Source organism: Crinia signifera, chromosome 2, assembly GCF_055691185.1.
Source record: "Crinia signifera chromosome 2, ASM5569118v1, whole genome shotgun sequence".
Lineage (NCBI taxonomy): Eukaryota > Metazoa > Chordata > Amphibia > Anura > Myobatrachidae > Crinia > Crinia signifera.
The window spans coordinates 204,429,441-204,436,144 of record NC_139218.1 but is presented as its reverse complement, the minus strand read 5'-3'; positions in this window follow the sequence as shown (position 1 = coordinate 204,436,144).

Genomic DNA, 6,704 nt, shown 5'->3' with positions numbered 1-6,704 from the left:
CCCAAAATGTACCAATAACTGCAAAATATCCACTGTACTGTGCTATATTCCATCTTAAATAGAGTGTAAATGGATGGGACATGCAGATACTGCCCCTATAAACTGTCCTACTTAGTAAACATTATTGTTGTGCCTAGGGGCGCCCTCATCCCTAAATCCGCCCCTGACGCTGGGCACTTTGACCATCTGTCAGCGTACAGCAACTTGCTGAGGAATACCGCTGCCTCCTTTGGTTAAGGTAAGACAGGGACAGCTGGCCCTTCTTCCTACAAATACTCTATAAGGAGTGTAAACATTTTAAACTAACCCGTTTACTTTTAAGGTGTCACTCATTTTTATTTCATTTCATTTAGCACTCTACCAAATGATAACTATCTGCAACCCCTAATTAGAGCTGTTTTCAAATCATATGCGCAGCTTATTTTCTATAAATGACTCTATGTTACACTATATATAGATGAATGGGTAGATGGCGGCACTCCCACGGAATAAATGACAAGGCTGGACGTACAGGTTAACAAAGTTTCAAATGTATTTTTTCACATTTTTCGTATAATATAAAGCACTGCGGAATATGTGTGCGCTACATAAGAAACTGTTAATAAATAAATAACTATAGGCACACGTCAAATTGCTTTCCCTTGAACTTCTCCGACAGCTCCCTAGAAGCCCTTCATCTGATTTGGTACTTTATGTGCCATTTTTACATGAGATTTATCGCATGTAAAAATAGCACTGAAGGACTGCCGGGGAGTTCATGGGAAATCAGATGTGATGAATCAGATGTAGCCACACTGACGGCTGCGATTCTGATTTACCTCATGTACAGGAGGTTGCTTTTCACCCGATTTCTTGGGCCAATCCATTGGAATTGGGTAAAATCATCCAAAATCACATAAGTGTATGGCAACTTTAGGCAATGGGTGGTACTTAAGTTTAGGCCAGGGAGGGCAAGGGGGAGGGTAAGTATACTTACCAGACTCCTGTCCGGATTCCCTCCCTTGGTATTCCAGCATTTGTATTTGAATTCTGGATTATTAACCCAACCGCTGGTCATTTGTATGTAACCCCAATGCACATAGCACATAGCTGTGAAACAGAGCTAAGGAAATGATCCCTCACTCGAACAAGCTGCTGTAAACAGCATCTTGTGAACACATTTGTGGGCTTTACACCATCTCAGAATGGTGTACATTTTCAATGTTAAGTTCTGAATAAAAAAAAAAAAAAGATTTTTGGAACTTGATGTACCACATGATTTATACCTATCCTCAAAGTGGGCTGGTATATGCTGGTAGGGCATACAGGCACTTTGAGCACTAAGTGACATCTTTTAAAATCTGCTGCTATTTTTGCACCAATTGGAGCTCTGGAAATAGTAACCACCTCATTGGCTGCTGGTCCACAGAAAATTTGAAATGAGAGAGGCCGTAGGCAGACTGGATGCAAGGGGGCCTCACAGTCAGAGCTGCACTGCAGGCCAGTCTCCTCTGCACTCGCCACCACAGCCTCCTCGTGCAGGCCACAGCCTTCTCCACCGCCGCAAACCACAGCCTCCTCCACACTTGCTGCAGGCCACAGCCTCCTTCTGAAGGCCACAGTCTTCTCCGCCACCGAAAACGACAGCCACCTCTGCAAATGCCGCTGATCAGTAGGTAATCTTACCGTTTTTCCATTTCTCCACTGTCACTCTCTGTGTCCATACTGTATGTCCTTTGCTGTCCCACCCTCCGTCACTCTCCCCATCCCTAGGTCCCTGCTGTCACTCTCCCTGTCACTACTGTCACTCTCTCTGTCACTATGTACCTACTGTCACTCTCCCTGTCCCTGCTCTCACTCTCTCCATCCCTGCTGTCATTCTCTGACCCTATATCCCTGCTGTCACTTTCTCTGTTCCTGCTGTCACTTTGTCCCTAGTGTATGTCCTTGCTGCCCCTCTCTCTTTCCCTCTCACTGTCCCTATGTCTCTCTCCCTGTCCATGTTGTCACTCTTCTTGTTCCTGCTGTCACTCTCTTTCCCAGCTGTCACTCTGTCCCTATGTCCCTGCTGCCACTCTCTCTGTCCCTATGCCCCTGCTGTCACTATCTCTGTCCCTATGTACCGGCTTTCAGTCTTCCTATCCCCATGTCCCTGTTGTCACTCTCCCTGGCATAATAATTCTGAGCTACATATCACACAATTTACCAGGAGAGGGATTGTTCCTCTCCTGGTAAATTGTGGATCCCCAGTAATAGCCACTGGCGCATCTGCTGTCTACAATATGACACACATTACCAGCAGAAGGGGCTATAATCCAAGATGCGGTCGAGTGCCTGCGTCCCTGACTCCTGGCTCTGTGTTCCCTCAGACTCAGCCAGCTGTACACCTCACTGACCTCGACAACTGCACTCCGCGGATGCCACACTGCCACCACAAGAGGTATTCAACTTACTACAGTCCTGCAAAGGCCTAGGTGAGAGGGGACATTGACAGGCCATGGCTGACTATACTGCACTGTGTGACAGAAGCAGGGATGGGGTGATTATATAGTCAGCTGGCTGTTCCACAGAGGCATCCCTGTGACTGTGCAGGGGGGACATAGCATAACTATAACCCCATACCACAGTCTAACTCTCACCTGCTGCAGCCTAGCTATCACCTCCCCTGCCGCAGCCTAGCTGTCACCTTCCCCGCTGCAGCCTATCCGTCACCTTGCCTGCGGCAGGCTGGCCATCACCTTCCCAGCCACAGCCTAACGCTAACTTCTCCTGCCACCGCCTTCTTGACTCCTACTGTGTGGTGTAATGTGGTTTTTGGCTCCTACTTTGCAGCGCAATGTGATTTTTGGCTTCTACTCTACATCGTAATGTGATTTTTGACTGCTACTGTGCAGCGCAATGTGAATTTTGCTCATTCCGTGTGGCATACTGTGTAAGAGGCACTTGTACTAGATAGGATAAGGGGTCCTACTATTGTTATGTGTAATGTGTAAAAGGGATATATATGGACTCTACACTTAAGGATACACCCCCTTTTGAGTGGCCACACCCCTTTTCCAGAGCTTGGGCATAATTACAGCCTTCACTTTTCCATAGCCCTACCTCAAAATTTCCACTTCAAGCACTGCTTCTATGAAATGTTAGTGAAAAGCCACTCTGCTCGCTCCACCCATTGTTGATTTTGTGCTACCCACACGTAAGGGGCTTGGGGGAGCAAAATTAATAGTTATGCCACTGACCAGACTGTATATACTGTTTCTAGATGAGGCTGTACATCAGGGGCATAGTGACAGAGAGTGCAGCGCAGCTCTGAATGTGAGGCCCCACTTGCATTCAGTCTGCCTACGGCCTCTGTCATTTTAAATTTTCTGTACCAATGTTTTATAAAGTGGTTAATTTACACTGTCCTCCCTAGCCTCTTTACCCCTTTTTAAGAATGCTAATACCTTATTTGCCTTTGCTGCTGCTTCTTGACATTGGGCAGTGCAGGTAAGTCTACTACAAGCAACCCCAAATCCTCTACATTGACGATTCCCTATATCTTCCTCATTTAATTGATAGATTGCCTGCTTTTCTGCTCTTAAATGGTTAGCACTACAGCATTACAGCAGTGAGGTCTTGGGTTCACTTCCCACCCTTACTGTGAAGAGCGTACTTGCATGGGTTTCCTCCCACAATTCAAAATTATACTGGTAGGCTAATTAACCCTAGAATGTCTGTGTGTACGTGTACTTGTGGTAGGGAATATAGATTGTAAGATCCACTGGGGCAGGGACTGATGTGATTACATAAGTATTCTCTGTACAACGCTGCAGAATATGTGTGTACTATATAAATATATGGTAATAACTTAATAATAACCTTACATTTATTAATATTAAACCTCATCTTTGATTTAGCTGCCCAGTCCTCCAGATTATTTAAGTCTTTGGGCCCAATTCACACCTGCCCTCTGGGCTGCGAGTATTCGGATCCCAGCGAGCAGGTAAACGCCAACTGGCCGAGCTCTCTCCCCACCCCCGTGTACGGCTGTGAATGTGGTTGCAGCTGTGCACACAGTCACTCACCATCTAATTACTTTTTACCTGCTTGCAGCACTGGGTAAGTCTAGACCAGTGGTAGCCAACTCCAGTCCTCGAGCGCTACCAACAGTTCACGTTTTCTAGATCACCTTGCTGGGGCACAGGTGCACTCATTACTGACACATTATAAATGATCAACAGGTGGAGCTAATTACTTATGATTCTGTGTGGAGACCTGGAAAACGTTAACTGTTGGAATTTCTCGAGGACTGGAGTTGGCTACCCCTGGTATAGACTTACTCAGCGCTGCAATGGTTATGGGGAGTAGGAGGCCGATACTGACATACAACAGTACAACTGACTACGTTTTCCGAGACACTCCCAGAAAACGCCAGCGTTACGCCCCCAAATGTTAGGCGCCTGTCAATTAGCTTGCAAGCAGCTAGCCTTCACATGGTCTGTTCCCAAGGCGACCCCACGCATGAGCAGTCTTTCCATAATCGTCAGGACTGCAAATTCGCAAGTCTTTCCCCCCGTATGTCCCAGAATGGTTTCAGAAATTCCTATTTATCCCACCCGCCTCCGTGTTTTCACAGTGGATACTCACAATGACTTTAATAACCCTGAAGATTCTGAAGCCTTCCTGAATGATAGACAATCCGCTTCCAAGTCTGACCTTCCTGACCCTCCTGCTTAGCTGATGGCCTTTTCTCGGGATGTCTTACTATACCTAGCCCTCATTTTATCCTCCTATAGTTCTCTCATTGTCTGTACCCAAGAATCTTCAGATGGCTCCAGCACATATCATCTACTACCTAACATGATGTCTCTCTCATTCCTCACAGTATTATTATTACACATTTGGATTATTATTGCTATAGTTACTCCTCCATACTTTAGCAGACTGGTTACTCCCTATTCTTTATTAGGGTCACAGAGCAGATGCTATGCTCCATCATTCTTAGAATAGCCTTTTGTTTTCCTGTGCAGAAAGTTATCTTAGTTGTAATATCTTGCAGTATGTTGATCGTACTATCCGTGTTTAATGTCATGTTCCCTATGTCTTGTCATTATTTGTCTCCCCTTTCCTTTCTTTCCCCTTGTATCTCTCACTTTAAAAAAGACATATGGTCATCTCTGAATCACTTCTCCTGTAAGATGTTATTACTTATCACCCAGATACTTATGACTGGGTTGAAATTCAGATCTTTGGCAGACTCCATTCTCGGGCTAACCGCCATAAGGTATTATTGTATCTTCTATTGATATTGCATGTTCACAGGAGACCCACTTGTTACCCCCTGAAATTTTAAATAGCAAATTCTTAAATGGAAACTGATAGATTTGGCACCATACAATAACAAGGCTAGAGGTACTGTTGTTTTAGTGTCCAAGTCTCTCCCTATCTATATATTGCCAATTCAAGTGGAGCCTGACGCGTGATATATACTAGTTTCATTTAATATTTATAATACTATTTACTCCTTGTGTTCCATATATGCACCTAACACATACTCAAGTTTTAAATATTATTAGTGTGTTGCTTCCTCAAACCTCTATGATTTTATGTGGTGACTTCAATTTGACCTCTAACCCTACATTAGGCAGATCTGCCACTATCAAATCAAACAGACGTTCCCAAAACAGGTATATCATTTTTATTACAGACACTTTAACTAATGGATGTCTGGAGGGCACTACATCCGAATCAACAGGACTATACGTGTCTCTCAGCAGCCTATCATACCCGCATAGACTATGCTTGTGTTTCCTCGGCTATGTTCCCTCATGTTAAAGATGCTGATATAGAATCCATTACCTTTAGACCATGCTCTCATTAATTTTACCCTTCAAATTACAAAATAATCATCTACATATAATAAATGATCTACATACACTTACTCACCTACTTTCTGTGCAGTTAGAAAAAACCTTGGATGAATATCACTTGCTTAATAAAGAATCCCCCCCCCCCCTTTCCATAACCATTAACCCTTTAAATGTACTACTTCCAATGCTGAAATACCCCAGTTATGTGTGATTTTTATAAGACTACAGTTGTAGCCCTTCTCAACTTTGAAGTTCTAAAAGTAATAACATCTCTGAAAACAGCTAAAGCCCCTGGTCCTGACGGATGTTCAGGTGATTTCTACCAAATGTTCCCACATAGACTTGCACCTATTCTTATATAAGTTTTTTAATTTCATCCTCCAGAATAATCTACTCCCACACACTTTAACTCAGCTATAATTAAAGTTCTTCCCAAACCAGGTAGGGACCTTTTGATGCCTGGTTCCTATCATCAGCCCAATTCTCTGTAAAATTGTGATTACAAAATACTGACAAAAATACTAACTAGATGATCGTCTTAACTCTACCCTTCCCCATATTATTCATCAGGATCAGACAGGCTGTACAGCAGGCAGACATTCTGTCCGCAATGTGCAGAAAGTTCTAGCTGCCACTCAAACCCTGAGAGATGCTCTGATTCTCCTGTGATTCTCGCCATCGATGCTGAGAAAGCATTTGATTTGATTCTCTAGCCCCATTTATTTTCTACAAATTTGGCACCCTCCAATCCTATATATCCTGTTTACAAACTATTTATACTGCTCCTACTTCCCAAATTGCCTGTATTGGATCTCTCTGCCCTTCTCTCCTGATTCAAAGGGGCATGAAACAGAGATCTCTCCCCTCTTCTAT